Raw genomic sequence first — 24,964 nt, 5'->3', positions numbered from 1 at the left:
AAAAAGTAAAAGGATCACAGATGTGCTATCTACTTTGGCTTAGATCAGATCCTGAAATTTACAGAAATAAAACATAATGTGGGCACCTGGATGGCTCAGTCAGCCAAGCGTCCAACTCTTGATCTTGGCTTGGATCATGATCTCACGGTTTGTAAGTTCAAGCCCCCCATTGGGCTCTGTGCTGATAGTGTAGAGCCTGCTAGGGATTGTCTCTCTCCCTCTCTCTCTGCCCTTCCTCCACTCATGCGCATGCTCATGCTCTCTCTCTCTCCCAAAATGAATGAGTGAGCTTTAAAAAAGAAATAAATAAAACATAATGTATATGCAAATACATTGGACACATACCTTACGGTCTGACTTTAAAGACCAACTCAAGCTGGTGATCACAAAGATGGAGAATTCGAGAACCATACTCACATCTCTGGCCTGGACCGATGAATAGTGCAAGGGATGAGCAGAATCAAAGGAAATGACCAAACAACCTAAACAGTCATCACCAAAAAGATGGTGGAAATTCAGGAAATGTAAGAAAGGGAAGAATTTTCAGGAGAAAGTGGTTTACATTGTCAAGAGCTTCAAGATGTCAAATCATAAAGATGGAATTTCTCTGGGAATAAGAATGGAGAACAGAGTGGGTTACAGCAAGTTCCCATGAGATTCCCTTGGTAGAGGAGCAATATTCTGAATGATGCATTAAAAATTGAAACAGATTTGGACTTCCAACTTCCTGCTCTCAAATTATATGGGAGTGAAGAATGAATTACATCCTTAGGACGGGCTACCTGGGGAGGTGGTTTCCTTGGGTGAGCATCAAGGATTCAGGAAGGGAAAATTGATGAAAATTATTTTCAAAGTAGTGGGAGATTATTTAAAACCCATTTATTCAACACAAAATAAGTAAAAAGAATAATTGCCCCAGAGTTTAAAATAAAGGTTTCGAAAAGAAATCATGGGAAAGAATCAATGACTAGGGAGAATAACATTAAGGGTAGTTAACAATATAACAAAGATATAAAACAGGGTGGCTGTGCTGTGTTGCAAGATTTCCTAAAATAATTGATTTCCCAAGTTCCTGGTGGATCTGGAAAGAATGTGAAAGCATTACTTACTTTATTAACCTTTCTAGGATAAAACAGCCTCATCTTTGATTAATTGTGTTTCTAAGAGAAACTTAGCCCAGGTTAGCAGGTGTGTAATAGGTTCAGTTAGACATTAAGAGTCTAACCAGAAGTCCTAAATAGCAGATTTATTTATTTGTTGAATGAAGGCATTCACTGAAATCAACATTTTTGAAAACTGAGAATTGTTGCTGAAAACCAGGAAAGAAAAAAAAGATTGGTTAAAATAATGATATAAAGTTCTTCTAAAGAGGTTAATAAATCCACTGCAATTTTTATAGGAGGTTAAATAAATTACTTTCTAGCTTTCCATTTTTATGATGGTTTTCAAAAATCACTAGACTACCTAAACTGGTTCTTAGCCAGAAACTTGTTTATTCATTGCATCTCTTTTGTTTTTCTGCCTCTTCCTCTCTAAAATGCTACTCCATAAAGAAGGGGCTTTGTCCATATTGTTCACGCTTATGTTTCTAGTTTTTGAGAACAGTGCTTGGGTATTAGGGCATACCTAACGAGTATTTTTGAATAGAGTTTTTAAATATTCCTTTATATTACCAAGGTCATGTACCATCCCAAATTTCTCTCTCAATAAGTCAAAGAAGTAGGAATAGTAAAAATGTATATAAACTCAATGGTTTTCTAAAATCACAAAGTTTACAGAAAATTTAACAAATGAAGGAAAGAAATCTATTTTTTGAATATTTACTTACACGAGGGGACTTTCACATGTATTTTATTTGATGTAACTGATAAAGTTTGTAAATAAAAGCTTTATAGGTGAAGGAAAAAGACAGAAAAGTTTAGTACTTTTCCGTGTGTCAACTGACATGCTTGTGGAATAAGATGGATTTTACATGTACATCTCACTTCAAAGAGGGAAAAAAGGCAGAGGGAAAAAAGGAAGATGGGGAGAGGGAAGGAAGGAAGAGAAAGAAGACAGAAGAAAAATTAGCATTTCTTGGGATAGACATTTTAGGTCAGACTTTCACAAGAATTAGATGTGATAAACTCCATTCCCATATCACTTAATATTGATGATCATAGAGTTTTTGTGATTTTTTTTCAAGTGATTCATAGCTAAAAGGTAGTAGAGTCAGGATTTGAACTGGGGTATTTTAAAGGCTCTTCTGATTATGTCACCATCTTTGACATTAAGAGAAAATAAAGGCAGAGTATATTCAGTTTATTTTGGAACTCAAATTGATTTTCAGAAAACTGTATTTGGGCTGGTTCTTACAGTCATGGTAAATGAGAGATATGGTATTCCTTCTTTTTCATAAATCCCCATGCTTTGGTTAGCTGGGGTTACAGTGTTTACATTTACATATTAATACTATACTAAAAACTAAAATGTGAAGGAATAATGATTAATAAGCTATTCCCCCTTACACATATAATCACCCACACAGGTCATTGTTTTCTCTGACATCAGAAAACCTGTCAGAGAACCACTGTACAGACACAAGAAGACCTTTTCCCCTTTGATTTCTGCCTCTATAACATATGCAGCTGGAGTCCCCATGGGAGTCTCGAACACAATCTGAAATTAGCCCCTCAAGCCCAGGAGTGAGCTACGCGATGAAAAATAGAGTGTGGTGTGACATAAGGTGCATTTTTCACTTAAGATGCATTTGAATTGCTGCATTTTCAGTTAATAAAGGCAGAGCGATTTTAATGGGCTGTGTCGACTCTAACTTCTCACATCTGTTCCCTTTTCTGATGTTTCGTGCCATTTTGTGGATTCACGTCATAACCAACATAGTCATTGTAGACTCTGGTAAAAGTTTCTCTGATCTGATTATTGAGTAAGTGATGGCATATAATAGTAGGAGATGAAAAGTCATGAGCTACAGAGGTCAAAATCAGTTTTATGTGCAGACAAAAAGAGATACAGAAACAATCACATCAACATACACTCCAGACAGGTTCTATTGTCATAACATGATGTTTTCCAAAATTTACTGAATACACTTGATATGAGACCAAAGGTAACACATGCTGCTTTTGTTTGTAGTATTTTACCATATTTTTAAGATTTCTGTGAAATTTTTTATACCCAGTCTTTGCCTGACTCTAAAATAAAATAAATATCACATTCTTCCCTCACCCTGTGTGGGATAACTTTAGCGGTTGAACAGAGTTGGCTATTGACCGGTCGGGAGAGAACAAATGAGGACACAAAGGTTCTGTGTCTATTCCTCTCTGTGCTTGTCCTATATCCTGTCATCTGCTGGATGATCAGTTCTCAAGATCAGTGAGATTTTGCTCATATTAGAATACTCTCTTGACCTGACTCAGCAGGGAAATAATAACAATTGTTTCAGTTTTAATTCTTTTTTTTTTTTTTAACTTTTCTTAATGTTTGTTTATTTTTGAGAGAGAAAAAGAGAGCATGAGCGGTGGAGGGGCAGAGAGAGAGAGGGCAGGAGATCCAAAGCAGGCTCTGTGCTGACAGCAGAGAACCCAATGCAGGGCTCAAACTCATAAACCATGAGGTCATGACCTGAGCCGCTAAAGTCAGACGCTTAACCCACTGAGCCACCCAGGCACCCCTTAATTCTAATTCTTCTAATATAGGTTATGGTAATAGCAATCTCTTTATTTTCAACCTTTCACTCACTGTGAAGAAGCAGGCGACATGTCTGAGGGAATCGTTTTGCAGAAGACACACAATGGGATGTGCCCAGGTCCCCAACGGTTTGCTTGTGAGTATAGCAGGGAGAACTGTGAACTCCAGTCAGACAGAGTGGTACAAGGTGACTTCAAGCTGGGTCGGACCTTTGGACGTATGTTTGGTGTGAGTTTGCACACTGGCGCATGTATGTCTGTGTCAAAGGCAAGGAGTAACCACGGCCTGGCCCCCAGTTTACAGGAAACTGTTCAAGGTAGTTCTTCCCAGCAGAGAAAAGTTAGGCAGTGGCAACAAACTCAAGTGTTGGATAAGCTTACCGTTGTGAACTTAAGAGAGTTTTCCATTCTCTCTGTTTATTAGTACCATGAAACTCCCTATGAGATATTAATACTAAGTATAATTAGAAAAACCACAAAATATGATGCAGGCACTACAGATCTTTTAAAAATATTTACTCTAAATCTTTCCAAATAATATGTGCTATCATTTCCATTGTAGAGATGATGAAGCTGAGGGTCATAAAGCTTAAAAAGCTGCCGACACCTCCCACAACCAGTAGAACTGTGCCAGAATTAAAATTCTTTCTGTTTCGTGTACTAGCTGCTTGAGTGTTACAGAAAAAAGTCACCTACTCTATACTGTTAGAAAGAAACCGTCTACCACTTTTCTTTTCCATAGTGCATGCTTTAAGCCTCTCAATCTTGCTCTCCTCTGTCTGGGCTTGCTAGTGGGAATCCAGGGTCTAACACTGAGAATGCCGCTAGTAAAAGGAATCCCAGAAATGTATGAAGCAGCGGACGGTCTTTGTTCCTGTGCGGCTGCAGTACAGACACACTGGTCTGAGTCATAACAGGACTTCAAAGAATCTTACCTAATAAGTGGTGAATCGATACCGCTCGTTTTTTTCTTTCATTTCCAGGATGGAGACTTTTGTGATTGTGTACCTATTAACTTTCTGTTTGTTTTCTGTTATGACAAAACTATCCTTGAGTGTGTAGTTTGTATACCATTCTCTGAATATCAGAAATTGTTGCTTTCACCCATGTAGAAGTAACATATTATTTCTAAAACTTTTGTCATCCTTTTAAAAAAATTTTTTTTAAGTTTATTTATTTATTTTGAGACACACAGAGAGAGAGAGGGAGCGAGTGAGCACATGGGAGGGGCAGAGAGAAAGGGAGAGACAGAGAATCCCAAGCAGGCCCCACACAATCAGCACTGAGCCTGATGCGGGGCTTGATTCCCACCAACCACGAGATCATGACCTAAGCCAAAACCAAGACTCGGGCATCTAACCAACTGAGCCACCTGGGCGCCCCTAAAAATTGACTATCTTACCTAGCACATTGTTGTATAGCATTATTCTACTTTATATACTCTTAAAATGTGTAAATTTTATAAAAATTATCTGTCAAAACAGTAGAGAATCGTTGAAACTTACATCTTGTACCAAAACACATGAAGCTATAGATTTTCTTAAATTCATTATTCAGAGGAATATTTAAGAGTTGTTATTTAAATTAACAATATGCTGTAGCTACAGAATTTCAACTTGGAGAAACGCTTTAAAATCATCTACTCTAACACTCTAATTTTAACTGCGGTCTGATGAAGTGAAATTATACTCACAAGTTTACACAGCAAGTTAGAGATGGAAGCAACACTGAAATCCATGTTCCCGAATTCCTAAGCCAGCATCTTAAATCTTATACTGAGTGGCGTATAACACTGACTAAATGCTGTATTTTAGAGCTTCCTATATAAGTCTCACACACTGTATGAGATACAATTGGGGTCGCTCAGAACCTTTGTGAACTTACAGCAGGCTAATACCTCATAGCTAGAATTAAACTATGCTTAGAGACTAGGTTGTAGTAGGGTAGGCAAGTCCAATTCAGGAAGTTTATGAATGAGTTCTTATCCTGTAGTAATTTGTAATATTTCATCTCCTTGTAAGAATTTTTTCTTCTGGGTAATACTAAGCACCAGCACTAAAAAGTATACCACAATCTGGGGTCCATTTATCATAATTTGGTTGGTAGTAGCTCATTCTGACTAACCTAAATCAGTGTAAAAAAATCAAAAGACTTAGAGTTACTCGAAATCCATCATTTAGGTCTTATTCCAACTTGTCTTCACCAAAAGCTGGTTGCCTTAGCAATAAGATGGAGTTAATCATAGCATTTGACTTACTAATAATAAGAATCAAATGAAGTCAAGTGTTGGAAAGTTCTTTGAGGTACAAAAGTGTAGTAAACAAGCATAGGCTGATGGCTGGCTACCTTGCCTGAACTCGATTTATAGATGCCACAAAAGCGAGAGAGAGGTTGAAAGATGCCAGAATCCCGTTCTGTCTGTCTCTCTCTCTCTCTCTCTCACACACACACACACACATCCCCTGAGAAGAAAACATGTTTTTATGTTACTGAGGAGAGAATGTTAGCTTAGGGCATTATAAAAAGAGCATAGGTTAATGAAGAGATTTCTAGAGGTCTATACTAAGGGAATGGATATCTACAATGTTCCGTAAGCATAATATTAAATATTACACAGCAGTCAGAAGTAACAAACTAAATCTACATAAAACCACATGGAATGATTTTTAAAACACAGTACTCAGTAAAAAATATGCATACCTATAGCAAAATATGATGTTATAAATTTATAGTATGCACATAAAAAATAAAACATTGTACACTTTTTCCTACCACACACATATATTTGTAATCATTGAGTTTCTATAGGAATAAGAGGAATGCCATGTGGGGAGAGTTTGGGGGAAAAAAAATAAAACAGAACAAGGAAGGAGCCTTAAACTTCCCTGCTCCGGTAATGTTTCATGAAAATCATGATCTTCAATCCACCAACTCCATGAAGAAAAAGAAAGGAGGAGTTAGAAAAGTAGGGAGCACCATTTAACATTAGGCTCATTAGGCTGTGCCTCACCTGTCTTCACTGTTGGTACAGAAAAGTGTCCCTATGATAGTTCCAGAGCATCCATCCCAGAAACACATGTAATCTTTAAGAAGCGCAAACTGCCATTTTCTTTTATTGATAATTATATTCACACACAATTTCCACTCAGGTCTTTACTGTCTGCTTAGATAATAAAGATACACTGAAGAGACTGTAAATGTCTGACTCCATTTTTGGTGTTTGCTCACTAACAGCTTTCAAGCCTCACCCCTCCCTTTTCTCCTCTTGACTCCCATCCAGACAAGCCAATAAGAGAGCCCACAACACTCTCTCCCTTGGTGCTGGTAGGAAATTCAAGCCAAGCAAACCCAGGATCTGGTATGAAAACACTCGTTCTGGCCCCACAGCCTTAACTCCAATAGAAGTCAAAGGCAGCTCTTCCTTCCAACTCTCCCAAACTACTTTTGAACCTTCTCCAGAGTCTACCCTGCTTCCCAGAGAAAGCCTTATTACATAAGTAATGCATTTCTTTATACCTTCCTTGTGGGTGTGTGGCATCACTAGTCTTGACATCCAGACCAAATTTGAGTAGTGCCTCAGGGCAGTCACAAATCCAAAGGAAAAATAAAATATACACAGGTACTAACTCATTCGCATAGTCATTCATATGATGATGTTGGCCTGAGGAACCAGCATGCAGTAAGTAAAAGAAAGTTGCTAAAAAGATATACACTGGGGCACCTGGGTGGCTCCGTCGGTTGAGCGACCAACTTCAGTTCAGGTCATGATCTCACAGTTTGTGACTTCGAGCCCCGCGTCGGGCTCTGTTCTGACAGTTCAGAGCCTGGAGCCTGCTTCGGATTCTGTGTCTCCCTCTCTCTCTGCCCCTCCCCCATTCATGCTCTGTCTCTCTCTGTCTCAGAAATAAATAAACATTAAAAAAAAAAAGAGAGAGATGCATTGATTACCTTTGTTCTTCTACGTGAAATTACTATTAAGGCTGAAGGCAAAAACGAAAAGAAAAAAATTATAATTTTATCTCTATTTCATTTTGAATAAAATAAAAGTAGCACTTAATCAAAATAAGTCTTTTATAAGCCACAGGGAAGATATTACTATGGTAACGTGATCCCCAACAGAAATAGCAAGACTGATCTTGACATGCTCATAGGATTAGTCTTCTCTTGATATACCACATGGCATACAGGTAAGACCTGCAAAGACCTCAAGCTCAACACCTAAGCTACAATTTAATGCAACCTCATGAGGAGGTTATATAAAGCTTTACCCTCAATGTCACCATGCAAAATAATCAGAAACTCCTTTTTAGATTGTGTATTTCACATGTTGATAAGGGACACAAAGCATAGTTGCTTTTTCAACACACACCAGGCAGGTGTCAGATACTCCTTACTTTCAAAGCACTGGCAACCATCCCTGTCTGCTGGCAGACAAAAATCAAAAAAATCAAAAACCAAACAGTGCAACAACAAAATTCCTTAAACCTGTCTAGACAGAATGCTCAAAAGGGATTTTTAAAAGTCAATTTACATTTATTTACAGACAGATGTGGAGAGTTATTGCATATCATCCTGATACATTTGAATAATATTCCTATGTGTGTATATATGTATATTTTCTCTTTAATCTGGATATGCTCTATTTTGAAGACTTGTCAGTTCAGCATCTCAGTGTCACTGTGACCTAACCACACAACCCTCACAGTAAAAATTATTCAGCAAGTACTTTGCCTTTGCTCATTCAGCATGCCTTTTCTCTCTTACTAGAAGAGAGCTGGGCTCTCTCTGTATCTCCCCAGAGTTGATTTCCTGAATAGACTGAGAAGCTACATCTACATATGTTCCTTCCCCAGAGGTGTCTTAATCCTAAAACTCCAAACCTTCTTTCACCCACTTCACATTTTAAAAAGCACTTTTACACCCAGTTCACTCTGTCTTCAACAAAAAATTTACTCTGGGTATTTTCACTGCTGTTTCTGGTGCTATTGTTTCTTGAGGTTCATCACCATGCCTGTCAAGGCTGAACAGTAGGCATCCTGAGTGTGTTTGAGGGCCGCTCCTGACATAAATATAGTGTTGGCAGTTTTGAGTGATTCACACTTCTCAAATTTGAAACGGCACAGAACTTACTCTATTTGGACATTTACTTAAAATCTTCCTCCTTCTTTAAAAATAACTAGTAAAACATCACTGAGAGGTTCAAAGGACAGATATTAGCTGATTACTCAGCTAAGGAGATCGAGGAATAGGGATGTAAGAGACTTTCCCAGTGTTCTCAGCTGATGACTGAGTGATCAAGGGTTCAATCCAGGCCATCTGACCTCCCAAAATATACAGCATGGTCTCTCTCTTTGCCTCAAGTCATTAAGTTTTAATTTCTTTACCCTAAGCCTTTTTATTTCTATTAATATTCAAATCTCCCTTTAAATTTTAACACTAATACAGAAGTTTCTGTGAAAGAATGATCCAATACAAAGGTTATAGAGAGGAAGGAAAGAAGAGAAATAAAGAGAAAATAACTTGTTAAGTGACAGATATGTACCAGCTTCATAAATTTACTTAGAATTTTTCCAAATTTTTCTTCTCAGAATCTGAGTTCAAACAGAAATATCATAGACTCATTTTTACCTTAAAAAAAAAGTAATTGATGGGGGTAGGAGCCAAGATGGCGGAACAACATGGAAGTTTTTTGTGCGTCTCGCATCCAAGAAACACAGCCAGACCAACACTAAACCATCCTACACACCTAGAAAACCGATTGGAGGATTAACACAACAATCTGCACAACCTGAACCACAGAATTCAGCAGGTACGTGGCGCGGAGAGCTAAACTTAGGGAGCGAGAAGCCACAAAAAGTAGGGAACCACTTTTGTGGGTGGAGAAAGGACGGAGACTGGGGAGGCGGGGAGAATATGGGAAAAGCACCCCTCCCCAAAAGCAGCTGGGGAGAAAGTGGAAAATTGGAAACAGCCGCAGGGACTAAACCAAAAAGGGAGAAAGGAGAAAGGAGAGGGTTTAAATTCCATTAAGACTGTAAACAAGGGGAACACAAATGCTGCAACTCTGCAGCTCATACCTGGCGGTGCTCTGGTGGGAAGGGCGAATCCCCAGGAACAGAGTGGGGTCCAGGAGGTTCTCGGGTCACACAGGGAAAAGCAGTTCCACTGCCGGAAGGACATTTGGTAGAAACTGTTGAAGCCACCTGATTGCAGCAAACCCCAGAAAACGGCCACGTTCGCTGGTGCTGGAACAAGGTCGTTGAGGGTGAAGCCTGGTGCCCATAATCCCTGAAACGCTGCTGCTACACTGTCTCGCGAACTTTTTCTGGGGTGGGCTGGCACCTGGCCGCAGTCTCAGGGCACCGGCAGCAGCAGGGTCCAGCGGGCATCCCTGGGTGCAGCTGACATTCGGTTATTGCTTGGTGAGACCCTCCCGCAGAGGGGCGGAACGGGTCAAAGCCGCAGTCCTTCAGAAGTAAGGGGCCAGAGAAAACAGCCACATCTGAGACAAAAGTTGGGAGAGAGGTATTGCCTGGGGCCTGGTCACGGAGAGTGAAAAAGCGGGGAGTGGACAAGAGTTGAAGACAGAGGACAGGTGCGCGATTGCTGATCCAGAAGAACACACTGGGTAGCTGGGAGACGCCATTTTCATCTCGCCCGCGCATGCGCATATGCACCTAGGAGCACCGCAACACTCCACCCCAGTAGGCTAGCAGCGCCATCTAGTGGAGAGCAGAGCTGTTACACTGAGCCCCGCCCAACTGGGCCAACTTCACTCTCAAGAACACAAGTCTCACCACCGGCTTAATTTATGGACTAGAAAGAGCCACATAGACTGACTTCTAGGGGAAAACAAAGCAATTTCATTCATACTTCAATCTGTTAGCAGCTTCATCTATTCAATTTTCTTTCTTTCTTTTTTCTTTTTTCTTTTTCTCTTTTACAATTCTTTTTCTTGAACACAGAAAGAAAAAATTCATTTTTATTTTTAATTTTTATTAAAAATATCTTTCTTTAATTTTTATTACTGTATTTTTTACTTTTGTGTAAATTTTTTCAAATTCTACTTTACTTCCATCATTTTATTTTAGTCTACTTCAGTGTATTCACATTTTCAAATTTTCAAACAATTTCCTTTTTTTCTTCCTTTTTATTTTTTTCTTTTTAGTTTCTTTTCTTTTTCTTGAATGCAGAAAGAGAAAACACTTCATTTTTACTTTCAATTTCTTTTAAAAATATTTTTATTTAATTTTTACTACATATTTTCTGCTTTTATGTAAATTTTTTCAAATTCTATTTTATTTCCATCATTTTATTTTAGTCTACTACAGTGTATTCACTTTTTCAAATTTTCAAACGATTTCTTTTTTTTTCTCTTTTTTGTTTCTTTTCTTTTTTCTTAAATACATAAAATGAAACTTCATATTTATATTTAATTTTTATTAAAAATAATTTTCTTTAATTTTTTTCTACTATATTCTTTACTTTTGTGTATATTTTTTCAAATTCTATTTTACCCCCATCATCTCATTTTAGTCTACTTCAGTGTATTCATTTTGTCAAATTCTCAAATGATTTCCTCCCCCCCCTTTTTTTTCTAATATGTCAAACCACTTTCAACACACAGACCAAAACACACCTAGGATCTAGCATCATCTATTTGTGTGTGTGTGTGTGTTTTTAATTTTTAATTTTAATATTTTTTAATTTTAATTTTTTAATTTCAATTTTTCTACCTCATTAATTCCTTCTCTCCCTTCAAAATGACAAAATGAAGGAATTCACCCCAAAAGAAAAAACACAAAGAAATGACAGCCAGGGATTTAACCAACACAGATACAAGCAAGATGTCTGAAACAGAATTTAGAATCATGATAATAAGAATAATAGCTGGAGTCGAAAATAGATTAGAATTCCTTTCTGCACAGATAGAAGAAGTAAAAAATAGCCAGAATGAAATTAAAAATGCTATAACTGAGCTGCAATCACGGATGGATGCAGCGGCGACAAGGATGGACAAGGCAGAACAGAGAATCAGCGATATAGAGGACAAACTTATCGAGAATAATGAAGCAGAAAAAAAGAGGGAGATGAAGGCAAAAGAGCACAATTTAAGAATTAGAGAAATCAGTGACTCATGAAAGACGAACAAAATCAGAATCATAGGGGTACCAAAAGAGGAAGAGAGAGAAAGAGGGGTAGAAAGGTTATGTGAGCAAATCATAGTGGAAAACTTTCCTAACCTGGGGAAAGACACAGACATCAAAATCCAGGAAGCACAAAGGACCCCCATTAGATTCAACAAAACCCGACCATCAACAAGGCATATCATAGTCAAATTCACAAAATACTCAGGCAAGGAGAGAATCATGAAAGCAGCAAGGGAAAAAAAGTCCCTAACCTACAAGGGAAGACAGATCAGGTTTGCAGCAGACCTATCCACAGAAACTTGGCAGGCCAGAAAGGAGTGGCAGGATATATTCAGTGTGCTGAATCAGGAAAATATGCACCCAAGAATTCTTTATCCAGCAAGGCTGTCATTCAAAATAGAAGGAGAGATAAAAAGTCTTCCAGACAAACAAAAATTAAAGGAGTTTGTGACCACTAAACCACCCTGCAATAAATTTTAAGGGGAAATTTCTGAGGGGAGAAAAGATGAAAATATAAATAAATAAATAAATAAATAAATAAATAAATAAATAAATACCAAAAGCAACAAAGGATTAGAAAAGACCAGAGAATACCACCAGAAACTCCAACTCTACAAACATCATAATGGCAATAAATTCATCTTTCAGTACTCACTCTAAACGTCAATGGACTCAATGCTCCAATCAAAAGACATAGGGTAACAGAATGGATAAGAAAACAAGATCCATCTATATTCTGTCTACAAGAGACTCACTTTAGACCTCAAGACACCTTCAGATTGAAAGTAAGGGGATGGAGAACCACCTATCATGCTAATGGTCAACAAAAGAAAGCCAGAGTAGCCATACTTATATCAGACAATCTAGACTCTAAAATAAAGACTGTATCAAGAGATGCAGAAGGGCATTATATCATAATCAAGGGGTCTATCCACCAAGAAGACCTAACAATTGTAAATATTTATGCGCCAAATGTGGAAGCACCCAAATATATACATCCATTAATCACAAACATAAAGAAACTCATCGATAGTAATACCATAACAGTAGTAGACTTCAACACCCCACCCACAGCAATGGACAGATCATCTAATCAAAAAATCAACAAGGAAACAATGGCTTTGAATGACACACTGGACCAGATGGACTTAACAGATATATTCAGAACATTTCATCCTAAAGCAGCAGAATATACATTCTTCTCCAGTACACATGGAACGTTCTCCAGAATAGACCAAATACCGGGACACAAATCAGCCCTAAGTAAGTACAAAAAGATCGAGATCATACCGTGCATATTTTCAGACCACAACGCTATGACACTCGAAATCAACCACAAGAAAAAATTTGGAAAGGTAATAAATACTTGGAGACTAAAGAAAACATCCTACTAAAGAATGAATGGGCTAACCAAGCAGTTAAAGAGGAAATTAAAAAGTATATGGAAGTCAGTGAAAATGATAACACCACAAATCCAAAACCTCTGGGACGCAGCAAAGGAGGTCATAAGAGGAAAGTATATAGCAATCCAGGCCTTCCTAAAGAAGGAAGAAAGATCTCAGATACACACCTAACCTTACACCTTAAGGAGCTGGAAAAAGAACAGCAAATGAAACCCCAGAACCAGCAGAAGACAGGAAATAATAAAGATAAGAGCAGAAATTAATGCTATCGAAACAAAAAAAAAAACAGTAGAACACATCAATGAAACCAGAAACTTGTTCTTTGAAAGAATTAACAAAATTGATAAACCACTAGCTAGTTTGATCAAAAAGAAAAAGGAAAGGACCCAAATAAATAAAATCAAGAATGAAAGAGGAGAGATCACAACCAACACAACAGAAATAAAAACAATAAGAGAATATTATGAGCAATTGTATGCCAATAAAATGGGTAATCTGGAAGAAATGGACAAATTCCTAGAAACATATACACTGCCAAAACTGAAACAGGAAGAAATAGAAAATTTGAACAGACCCATAACCAGTAAAGAAATTGAATTAGTAATCAAAAATCTGCCAAAAAACCAGAGTCCAGGGCCAGATGGCTTTCCAGAGGAATTCTACCAAACATTTAAGGAAGAGTTAACACATGTAAGGTGTTCCAAAAAATAGAAATGGAAGGAAAACTTCCAAACTCTTTCTATGAAGCCAGCATTACCTTGATTCCAAAACCAGACAGACCCCACTAAAAAGGAGAACTATAGGGGCACCTGGGTGGCTCAGTCGGTTAAGCATCTGACTTCAGCTCAGGTCACGATCTCGCAGTCCGTGAGTTCGAGCCCTGCATCGGGCTCTGGGCTGATGGCTCAGAGCCTGGAGCCTGATTCCAATTCTGTGTTTCCCTCTCTCTCTGCCCCTCCCCCGTTCATGCTCTGTCTCTCTCTGTCTCAAAAATAAATAAACTTTAAAAAAAAAAAAAAGCTGCTGAGGATTCAACTCAGTTTAAAAAAAAAAAAAAAAGGAGAACTACAGACCAATTTCCCTGATGAACATGGATGCAAAAGTCCTCAACAAGATATTGGCCAACCGTATCCAACAATACATTAAAGAAATTATTCACCACGACCAAGTGGGATTTATATCTGGGATGCATGGCTGGTTCAATATTCACAAAACAATTAATGTGATTCATCACATCAATAAAAGAAAGGACAAGAACCATATGATCCTCTCAACAGATGCAGAGAAAGCGTTTGACAAAATACAGCATCCTTTCTTGATAAAAACCCTCAAGAAAGTAGGAATAGAAGGAGCATACCTCGAGATCATAAAAGCCATATATGAACGACCCAATGCTAATATCATACTCAATGGGGAAAAACTGAGAGCTTTCCTCTTAAGGTCAGGAACAAGACGGGATGTCCACTTTTGCCACTGTTATTCAACATAGTATTGGAAGTCTTAGCCTCTGCAATCAGACAACACAAGGAAATAAAAGGCATTCAAACCAGCCAGGAGGAGGTCAAACTCTCTCTTCACAGATGACATGATACTCTAATGGAAAACCCAAGAGATTCCACCAAAAAACTGCTAGAATGGATTCATGAATTCAGCAAAGTTGCAGGCTATAAAATCAATGCACAGAAATCAGTTGCATTCCTGTACACCAACAATGAAGCGACGGAAAGAGAAATCAAGGAATCGACCCCATTTACAGTTGCACAAAAAACCATAAAATACCTAGGAATAAATCTAACCAAAGAGGTGAAAAATCTATACACTGAAAACTATAGAAAGCTTATGAAAGAAATTGAAGAAGACACAAAAAAATGGAAAAAGATTCCATGCTCCTGGATAGGAAGAACAAATATTGTTAAAATGTCAATACTACCCAAAGCAATCTACATATTCAATGTAATCCCTATCAAAGTAACACCAGCATTCTTCACAGAGCTAGAACAAATCATTCTAAAATTTTTATGGAACTAGAAAAGACCCTGAATAGCCAAAGCAATCTTGAAAAAGAAAACCAAAGCAGGAGGCATCACAATCCCAGACTTCAAGCTGTACTACAAAGTTGTAATCATCAAGACAGTATGGTACTGGCACAAGAACACTCAGATCAATGGAACAGAATACAGAACCCAGAAATGGACCCAGAAACGTATGGCCAACTAATCTTTGACAAAGCAGGAAAGAATATCCAATGGAATAAAGACAGTCTGTCTCTTCAGCAAGTGGTGCTGGGGAAAACTGGACAGCGACATGCAGAAGAACGAACCTGGACCACCTTCTTACACCATACACAAAAATAAACTCAAAATGGATGAAAGACCTCAATGTAAGACAGGAAGCCTTCAAAATCCTCAAGGAGAAAGCAGGCAAAAACTTCTTTGATCTTGGCCGCAGCAACTTTTTACTCAACACGTCTCCGGAGGCAAGGGAAACAAAAGCAAAAATGAACTACTGGGACCTCATCAAAATAAAAAGCTTCTGCACAGCCAAGGAAACAATCAGCAAAACTAAAAGGCAACTGACGGAATGGGAGAAGATATCTGCAAATGACGTATCAGATAAAGGGTTAGTATCCAAAATCTACAAAGAACTTATCAAACTCAACACCCAAAAAACAAATAATCCAGTGAAGAAATGGGCAAAAGACATGAATAGACACTTCTCCAAGGAAGACATCCAGATGGCCAACTGGCACATGAAAAAATGCTCAACATAACTCATCATCAGGGAAATACTAATCAAAACCACAATGAGATACCACCTTACACCTGTCAGAATGGCTAGCATTAACAACTCAGGCAACAGATGTTGGCGAGGATGTGGAGAAAGAGGATCTCTTTTGCATTGTTGGTGGGAATGCAAGCTGGTGCAGCCACTCTGGAAAACAGTATGGAGGTTCCTCAAAAACTAAAAATAGAACTACCCTACAACCCAGCAATTGCACTACTAGGCATTTATCCACGGGATACAGGTGTGCTGTTTCAAAGGGACACATGCACCCCCATGTTTATAGCAGCACTATCAGCAATAGCCAAAGTATGGAAAGAGCCCAAATGTCCATCGATGGATGAATGGATAAAGAAGATGTAGTATATATATACAATGGAGTATTACTTGGCAATCAAAAAGAATGAACCCTGCCATTTGCAACTATGTGGATGGAACCGGAGGGTATTATGCTAAGTGAAATTAGTCAGTCAGAGAAAAACAAAAATCATATGACTTCACTCATATGAGGACTTTAAGAGAAAAAAACAGATGAACATAAGGGAAGGGAAACAAAAATAATATAAAAACAGGGTGGGGGGAGGACAAAACATAAGAGACTCCTAAAAGTGGAGAACAAACTGAGGGTTGCTGGAGGGGTTGTTGGAGGGGGGATGGGCTAAATGGGTAAGGGGCACTAAGGAATCTACTCCTGAAATCATTGTTTTACTATATGCTAACTAATTTGGATGTAAATTTTGAAAAATAAAAAATTAATTTAAAAAAAAGTAACTGGTAAGTTACCTCTGCTTCTCAGAAGCGTGCCTTACCAGATCAAATTCTTTAAGAAATAAAGACTTCTTGGGGCACCTGGGTGGCTCAGTTGGTTGAGCATCCGACTTCGGCTCGGGTCATGATCTTGCTTTCATGGGTTGGAGCCCTGCGTTGAGCTCTGTGCTGACAGCTCAGAGCCTGGAGCCTTGCTTCAGATTCTGTGTCTCCCTCTCTCTCTGTCCCTCCCCCACTCACACTCTGTCTCTCTCTCAAATATAAATAAACATTAAAAAGCTTTTTTAAAAATAAAGACTTCCATACAATAGAATTTCAGGCTACATCAAATGGTGGAGGACCTTAGAAGGATGAAGAATTTAGAAGGGAAGAAAAAGAGTCTCTGCTGGTCTCTGAGAACATGGCCAGTAAGAGCAGTAAGCTCAGCCATCAGATTGGACAGTTAGGGTCACTGCGGTCTCCAGGCTCACTCCAAACACCATCCATCCCATCTTCACATGTTCAACTGCGTGAACATATAGAACACTATTTGAATCAAAAGTGATCCTAAGATTCAATTAATGGAATCGCTTTATTTTGGACTAATCAAAACCCACAATCTTTATATTCAGTTCTAAATATTTTATCTATTCAAAGGATTTTTACATGCTCAATTTATTAGAAGCATAAAGTATTTGTTTGAATAACTTAAAAAGAATAACAACAAAATCCATTTGATATACTTTGTGTCAGAGTCACGGAAATCAGTGGTTCTCAAACCTGGCTGCTTATTATTGTTTCTCAGGGAAGTGCTGATTTATTTTTTTTTCCTGGGGTGATGGTCTGGCTTTCTATATTTTTTAAAGTTCTTCAGGTCATTTTAATATGTAGGTAAGGGTCAACCAACACTGATTTAGACATTTTATATAACAGTGCTTTAGAGTCCAAATCAGCTGTTTGATAGTCAAAATATTTTCTTCCCTAAATAAGTATAAAATCTTTACATTTTTTTTAAGATTTAAAATTGGATATATAGGGGCGCCTGGGTGGCGCAGTCGGTTAAGCGTCCGACTTCAGCCAGGTCACGATCTCACGGTCCGTGAGTTCGAGCCCCGCGTCAGGCTCTGGGCTGATGGCTCGGAGCCTGGAGCCTGTTTCCGATTCTGTGTCTCCCTCTCTCTCTGCCCCTCCCCCGTTCATGCTCTGTCTCTCTCTGTCCCAAAAATAAATAAAAAAAAAAAAAAAAAAAAAAAAAAATTGGATATATAGATAAGTTAAAAGTCAACTTTTAAGACTTTAATTACTAAGGTTCCTGGGTGGCTCAGTTGGTTGAGCATTTGCCTTTGGCTCAGGTCATGATTTCACGGTTCATGGGTTCGAGCCCTGCATTGGGCTTTGCACTGACAGCTGGAGCTTGGAGCCTGCTTCAGATTCTGTGTCTCCCTCTCTCTCTGCCTGTCCCCCGCTCATACCCTGTCTCTCTCTGTCTCTCAGAAAATGAATAAAAACGTTAAAAAGATTTTTTTTTTTAGAAAAGGCTTTAGTCACTAACAGTTTATCAAAAATATTTTCATCTGCTACATCCTGGATTTGTTATTTTGTCAATAAAATCTCAAAGGAATTAGGTTAGTTATATCTGAATAAGCTATGAAGAAAATACTTCTTGAAGCTTTGAAAGAAAAATAAATCACTTATTTTTGTTTTACTAACACATTAATGAAGAACTATTATAATGAAATTAATAATCTGGATGAGTAGAAATCAAGAACTTCTAATGGTGCTAAAAGCAAAATAAAAACAAGTGTATTTTTATTTTGGAATGTATCATATTTTTAAGCTACATGATCACGTATATACTACTTAAATAAAATATAGATGTTCCGAGTATGTTCCTGACCACTAGCACAAAGTTAGCAACAAGACACTTAATTGGAAATGTAGTGATCAGAAAATTTAATTGGTATAAATACAGGTTGCGTTGTCCACGAATTCACTTTAGCAAAAGAGCCCTAATTCTGGTATAAGATTATTCAGCAGATTGAAGTTTTGAGAGCCCTTGGAGAAAATGCCATGTTGTGTTAAAGGCTGTCATCTCTGTTGGCGAGGATGCAGAGAAAGAGGCTCTCTTTCGCACTGCTGTTGGGCATGCAAACTGGTGCAGCCACTCTGGAAAACGGTATGGAGTTTCCTTAAAAAATTAAAAATAGAACTACCCTACAACCCAGCAATTGCACTACTAGGTATTTATCCAAGAGATACAGGTATGCTGTTTCACAGAGACACATGCACCCCCATGTTTATAGCAGCACTATCACCAATAGCCAAAGTATGGAAAGAGCTCAAATGTCCATCAATGGATGAATGGATAAAGAAGATATGTGTATGTATGTGTGTGTGTGTATATATATATATATATATATATACACACACACACACACACACACACACACACACACAATGGAGTATTACTCGGCAATCAAAAAAATGAAATATTGCCATTTGCAACTACATGGATGGAACTAGAGGGTATTATGCTAAGCGAAATTAGTCAGAGAAAGACAAATATCATATGACTTCACTCATATGAGGACTTTAAGACACAAAACAGATGAACATAAGGGAAGAGAAGCAAAAATAGTGTAAAAACAGGGAGGGGGACAAAACATAAGAGACTCTTAAATATGGAGAACAAACAGAGGGTTACTGGAGGGGTTGTGGGAGGGGCTAAATGGGTAAGGGGCATTGAAGAATTTACTCCTGAAATCATTGTTGCACTATATGCTAACTAACTTGGATGAAAATTTAAAAAATAAATTAAAATAACAACAATAATAATAATAATAAATCGATGCTAATCACCCCCCCCCAAAAAAAAAAACGCTGTCATCTCTGTAAGGGCAAGTCTGAACACAGTAAGACAAGTATCCAAAATATTCAGACTTATCTTTTGTAAAGCTCAGAATAAAAATCAACAATACCCAAAGCCACCTATAGATTTAATGCAATCTCAATCAAGATTCCAAGGGCATTTTTTACAGAAATAGAAAAAACAATCTTAAAATTTCTATGAAACCACAAAAGATCCTGAATACCCAAAGTAATCTTGTGAAAGAACGAAGCTGGAAGCATCATACTTTCTGATTTCAAAGTATATTACAAAAGAGTACAGTATTGGCATAAAAACATACACATAGACTCACATGAATTGAAAGCCCAGAAATAAACCCACATATATATGGTCAACTAATATCTGACAAGGAAACCAAGAATACTAAGTGGGTAAAGGATAGTGTCTTCAATAAATGATGTTGGGAAAACCGGATATTCACCTGCAAAATAAAATGAAACTGGATCCCTATGTTACAAAAATTAACTTGAAAAATTAATGCACAAAAATTAACTTGAAATGGATTAAAACACCTAACCATAAAACCGGACAAGTAAAAATCCCAGAAGAAAAAATAGGGGGAAAAAAAGACTAACGGTGGACAATTGAAAATTGAAATGGAAAAAAAAATCTATCATTTGTAATAGATCCAACAGCATAAAGTACTTTGTGAGGACTCATCTCAAAAAAAAAAAAAAAAAAAAAAGCCTACTGATTTACAGTTGCAAAAATTAGTTGCAACCAGTAGAGGTCAGACGTTTAAATTTGCAATATGATGCTCATCCAGTTCAGAACTCTGTACCTGATTTTCAAAATATTTCCTAAATTTTCTCCCATTATTTACACCTCTTTCCTTTCAAAAAGCTCAATGCATTCCCTGCCTGATGGATAGGTGTTTTTATATTGTATTTAAGGCAAACTGCAAAATCCCAAGAGGAATGTAATCCAGTAACACAAAAAGATGATGCACTAACAACATTGTGATTCTGTGATGATTTATGAAAAGGAAGTAACTATTAGATATATATTACATCCATATACCTTACCCAATTTAACCCCAAGTTAGAAGACTGTAGGCATTTCTGGGTCTACGAGGAGTCTCAAGAGCCTAAATGCCATTCTCTCATGGCTACAAACATTTGGATCCTCCTGCATTTGAGGGGTGGGTTCTATATGCTCTCCTTTTATATTTGGGCTCACTTGTAACAGCTTCAACCATTAGCAAACTTGGCAGAAGATCTCTGTGTGTGCTTTGAGGCCAGCTCAGAAAAGCCCATGTGGGGGGTGCCTGGGTGGCTCAGTCCGTTAAGTGTCTGACTTCAGCTCAGGTCATGATCTCACAGTTCATGAGTTCAAGCCTCACATAGGGCTCTCTGCTCTGCTGACAGCCGGCTTTGGATCCTCTGTCTCCCTCTCTCTGCCCCTGCCCTGCTTGTGTGCATCCCCCCCACCTCAAAACTAAATAGACATTTAAATAAAGGCTATGCATCTTCTGCTTTTTAAATGGATAGTTGAGCTGTCGTGTATGAAGTCCAAGTACTCTGAGGCTACCACGTTGGTGAGACCACATGGAAATGCTCCCCTGATAGTCCCAGCTGAGCCAGGTCTTCCAGTTACCCTTCAGCTTCCAGCTGAAGCCACAGACATCGTGGAGCACGATGGCTTATAAGCAATCCCCAGGGTGCGCTGTTAGAATCCCTGACCCACTGAAACCTAAGTGCAGCAAGTGGATTGCTATTTTATGCCACTAACTTTGGAGTGATGTGTCAGGCGGAAATAGATAACTAGAACACCCAGAGGAATGAACTGAGCTCCCTCCCTTCACCTGGGTTTTGTCAAAGCAGAATTATCCAAATCATGGGTCGACATGGGCAAATGATTTGCTTGCTTTTCTCAACCACCCTCTGGCTATTAATCTTGTTAAGAGTCAGGGCTGGGAGAAAAAAACTGGAGAGAAAGCTGCTGCATGGTAAAAATATGTGCCGATAGATGTTTAAATACAACTGAAAGTTGGGCATAATATGTTCCAAAATTGAAGTTCCCCAAATCCTCTTTCAGACTGAAGAATTATTAATTTTCAAGCTCTATGGCTTTACACTGTTTGGCTATTAAAATCTCTTGCTGTATTGGGACTACCAGCTTCCACCCTAAATAATGGTTTTCCTGCCACATTTTCCTTTGTATGAATTCCAAACAGTGCAAATGCATATGACAATATCCATTGTAAACAGCATCTGTCATTGTTATTACGATTTTAACCAATCTCTGCATACTTGAGAGTTTATGCTGTTTAACTGAAAGATTTGCTAATGGCAAAAAATGTACAACTGTCTGTGTTTGTGTCTATGAAACTTAAAGGTAGACTTAAAGAATCAAAGATTTTTTTTCTCCTGTAAAGCCCAAAGCTTTCACTACTATAGGCTTTTTTTCCCCCGAATAAGAACCATAGAATTAATCTCTACATCTACTTGAATAATTTTCCTTCCCAGAACTTTTTCTAATAATGTCACCTTCTTTCTTGTTGTTCATTATATACTGGGAAACTAATAATGTTGTTCATTATATACTGGGAAACCAAACCTCTGTGCAGGTCAGGCATATACACATAACTTGAGTCCTGAGATTTGTCTAATTCCATTTTTTCCACAAGTATGGGTATCACTGGGAAAAAGAATAAAAATATAAAGAACGTTGCATATTTGTTAGCATAAAACAAATAGAGTTTTTTTCCATTTTTGTTCCCCCACAGCATCCCAGATCGGTTTGCGTATAAGAAAATTATAGTAAATAAAAACCTTCATCAGATCCACACATTTAGAGAAGAACTGGCATTTTTGAGAAAATTGCATAAGGAAAGCAGGAAACTTCATGATATATGGGGAGAGTTAAGAAGAAAGCATCTCTATCAGTAACAATACTGAGTTGCTGCAATTGGAAATTAATCATGTAAGATTAATATCTGGAAAAGCAGAGAAACAGTTTACTTTAGAACACAATATATTCAGTGTCTTTGAGGACACCAGACACATTATGGTTAGAAAATGAGAAGTAAAATTTCTGTTCCCCCTGCCCCCCGGAAGAAGTACAAGAAGCTTTTCAGAAGTTGAGAGAGAGAGAGAATATATACCACGTATTACAAACACTGGAAATAGAAGATGAAGCGAATTTGAAGTCAATGTTGACATGGACAAATAAACAGAGGGGATATCAGCAGATGGCCATCTGAGTATGGGACCTGAAAATATTTCTATTTCAGAGAGAAGAGGCCCAAGAAGGTGATAAATGGGTGATTATTAATTATAAAGTGATCATAATTTGAATCATTCTTTAATCAGACTAAATATGCCAGATGGGCTGATGAAACTCTCCTACTACAAGCTCTGGCCATCTACAGATTTCTCCTGATTGCAGTAATTATGCACCCCTTCATCTTACAGTCTGATATGAAAGAATATTAGAAGTTATTTGTAAGCGGGAGACAGATGTGATGATTAGGGTCTTAGCAGTCTCTGAAACAAACTTGTCCAGATATAAATGAGAGAAAAGATGAAAGGCACAATGTTAACAGTATCAAGGATGCCAGAGATGAGAAAGAAAGGGTTTGTAAATGTGAAGGGAACCAGTGAGTAAAACAGACTATTATTTCCGATCATTTATGTGAAGTTGAAAAATCTGTCACAATTTCTTATTCTTGTCAATAGTCGATGTCAGTGTAGAACAACAACAAAAATCTCAGATAAAAAGTAAAGCAATTCATTGTTCAGTCACATAAAAAAAAAAGACTAGATTTTTAACTTAAAAATTTTTTTAACATTTATTTATTTTTGAGAGACAGAGAGAGACAGAGCATGAGCAGGGGAGGGGCAGAGAGAGAGAGGAAGACACAGAATTCAAAGCAGGCTCCAGGCTCTGAGCTGTCAGCACAGAGCCCAACATGAGGCCTGAACCCATGAACCGTGAAATCATGACCTGAGCCGAAGTCGGACACTTAACTGACTGAGCCACCCAAGCACCCTAGATTTTTCTTTTTCTTTCTTTCTCTTTTTTTTTTTTTTAATTTACATCCAAGTTAGTTAGCATGTAGTGCAAGAATGATTCAGGAGTAAAATCCAGTGATTCATCCCCTACACGTAACACCCAGTGCTCATCCCAGCAAGTGTCTTCCTTAATGCCCCTTGCCTATTTAGCCCATCCCCCCACCCAAAACCCCTCCAGCAACCCTTAGTTTGTTCTCTGTATTTAAGAGTCTCTTGTGTTTTGTCCCCCTAGATTTTTCACTTTTTAATCTAGATTTGGCATCATTAATGTGGTTAATCTAAATCAGCTCTAAAATCTTTTATTTAAGAGATCATTATTAATCTTCAGTTATTTGGCATTTTGAAATGTACATAAAATGTTTAAGATTTTTTCATATCAATTTCATATAAATTATTCTTTAAATCAAAATGCAATAGTATCTGTGCTTCTAGAAACACATACTGTACTTTCTCCACTAGATGTCTCCAGAGAAATACAAGTAAACACTGTTAATAAGAAATACTGATAACAAGTACCCAGTTTAAAAATTTCAGAAGTGCTCAGTTCAATGAGAGACAACAGTTACATTAATTACTAAGTTTTAAAGTGAGATCTGTTACTTGATAAGCTTTTAAAGGAAAACAGCATCTAAATTTAACTAAGAAAGAAGGCATACTACCCACATTTATCACAGAAAACCTTCTGTATGCTTCCAAAAGAATGAACATTAAAGAGACACCATTTACTTTGGGGCCAAATTAGTCATCTTTTTCTCTGAATATGATTTCATTACCTTAAATATGGTAAGCCAGACCATGCCTGGAAGATCTATGGAAGCAGAGAAGATTAATCCATTGGAAAAATATTGGGAGTATGGCTTGGGAAGTTCCACTTCTTACAGGCTTTACAGTGTGTCAGCCACAAGTATCTGAGCTTATACGTTGCCATTCTGACTTCTTTAAGTCAGGCACTGACATTCAATTTTCTTTTAGCTATATTTTAGCTAATATTTTAAAGCTAAGAAAAATTTAATTTTTGCTTAATTTGAATGTTTCTACTGTTGACTGTCTCTTACTCAAAGGAAACAAAGATCACTGGGTCTTTGTCAGAACTTCAGTTTATACGGCTGCAAACCCAGGTACCAAAAAAGGCTAAGACCTTCACTAACCAAGCATTTGGACACTGAGTCACGCTGCCCCCAAGAATGTGTGACATTAGCTTTAAGGCCTTACCATGTTTTATAATTATTATGAGAAAGCAATGTGGTGCTCCAAGAAATGTTTTTAATATCCC

Source organism: Panthera leo, chromosome A1 (assembly GCF_018350215.1).
Source record: "Panthera leo isolate Ple1 chromosome A1, P.leo_Ple1_pat1.1, whole genome shotgun sequence".
Classification (NCBI taxonomy): Eukaryota; Metazoa; Chordata; class Mammalia; order Carnivora; family Felidae; genus Panthera; species Panthera leo.
Note: the sequence above shows the minus strand (reverse complement) of the source record.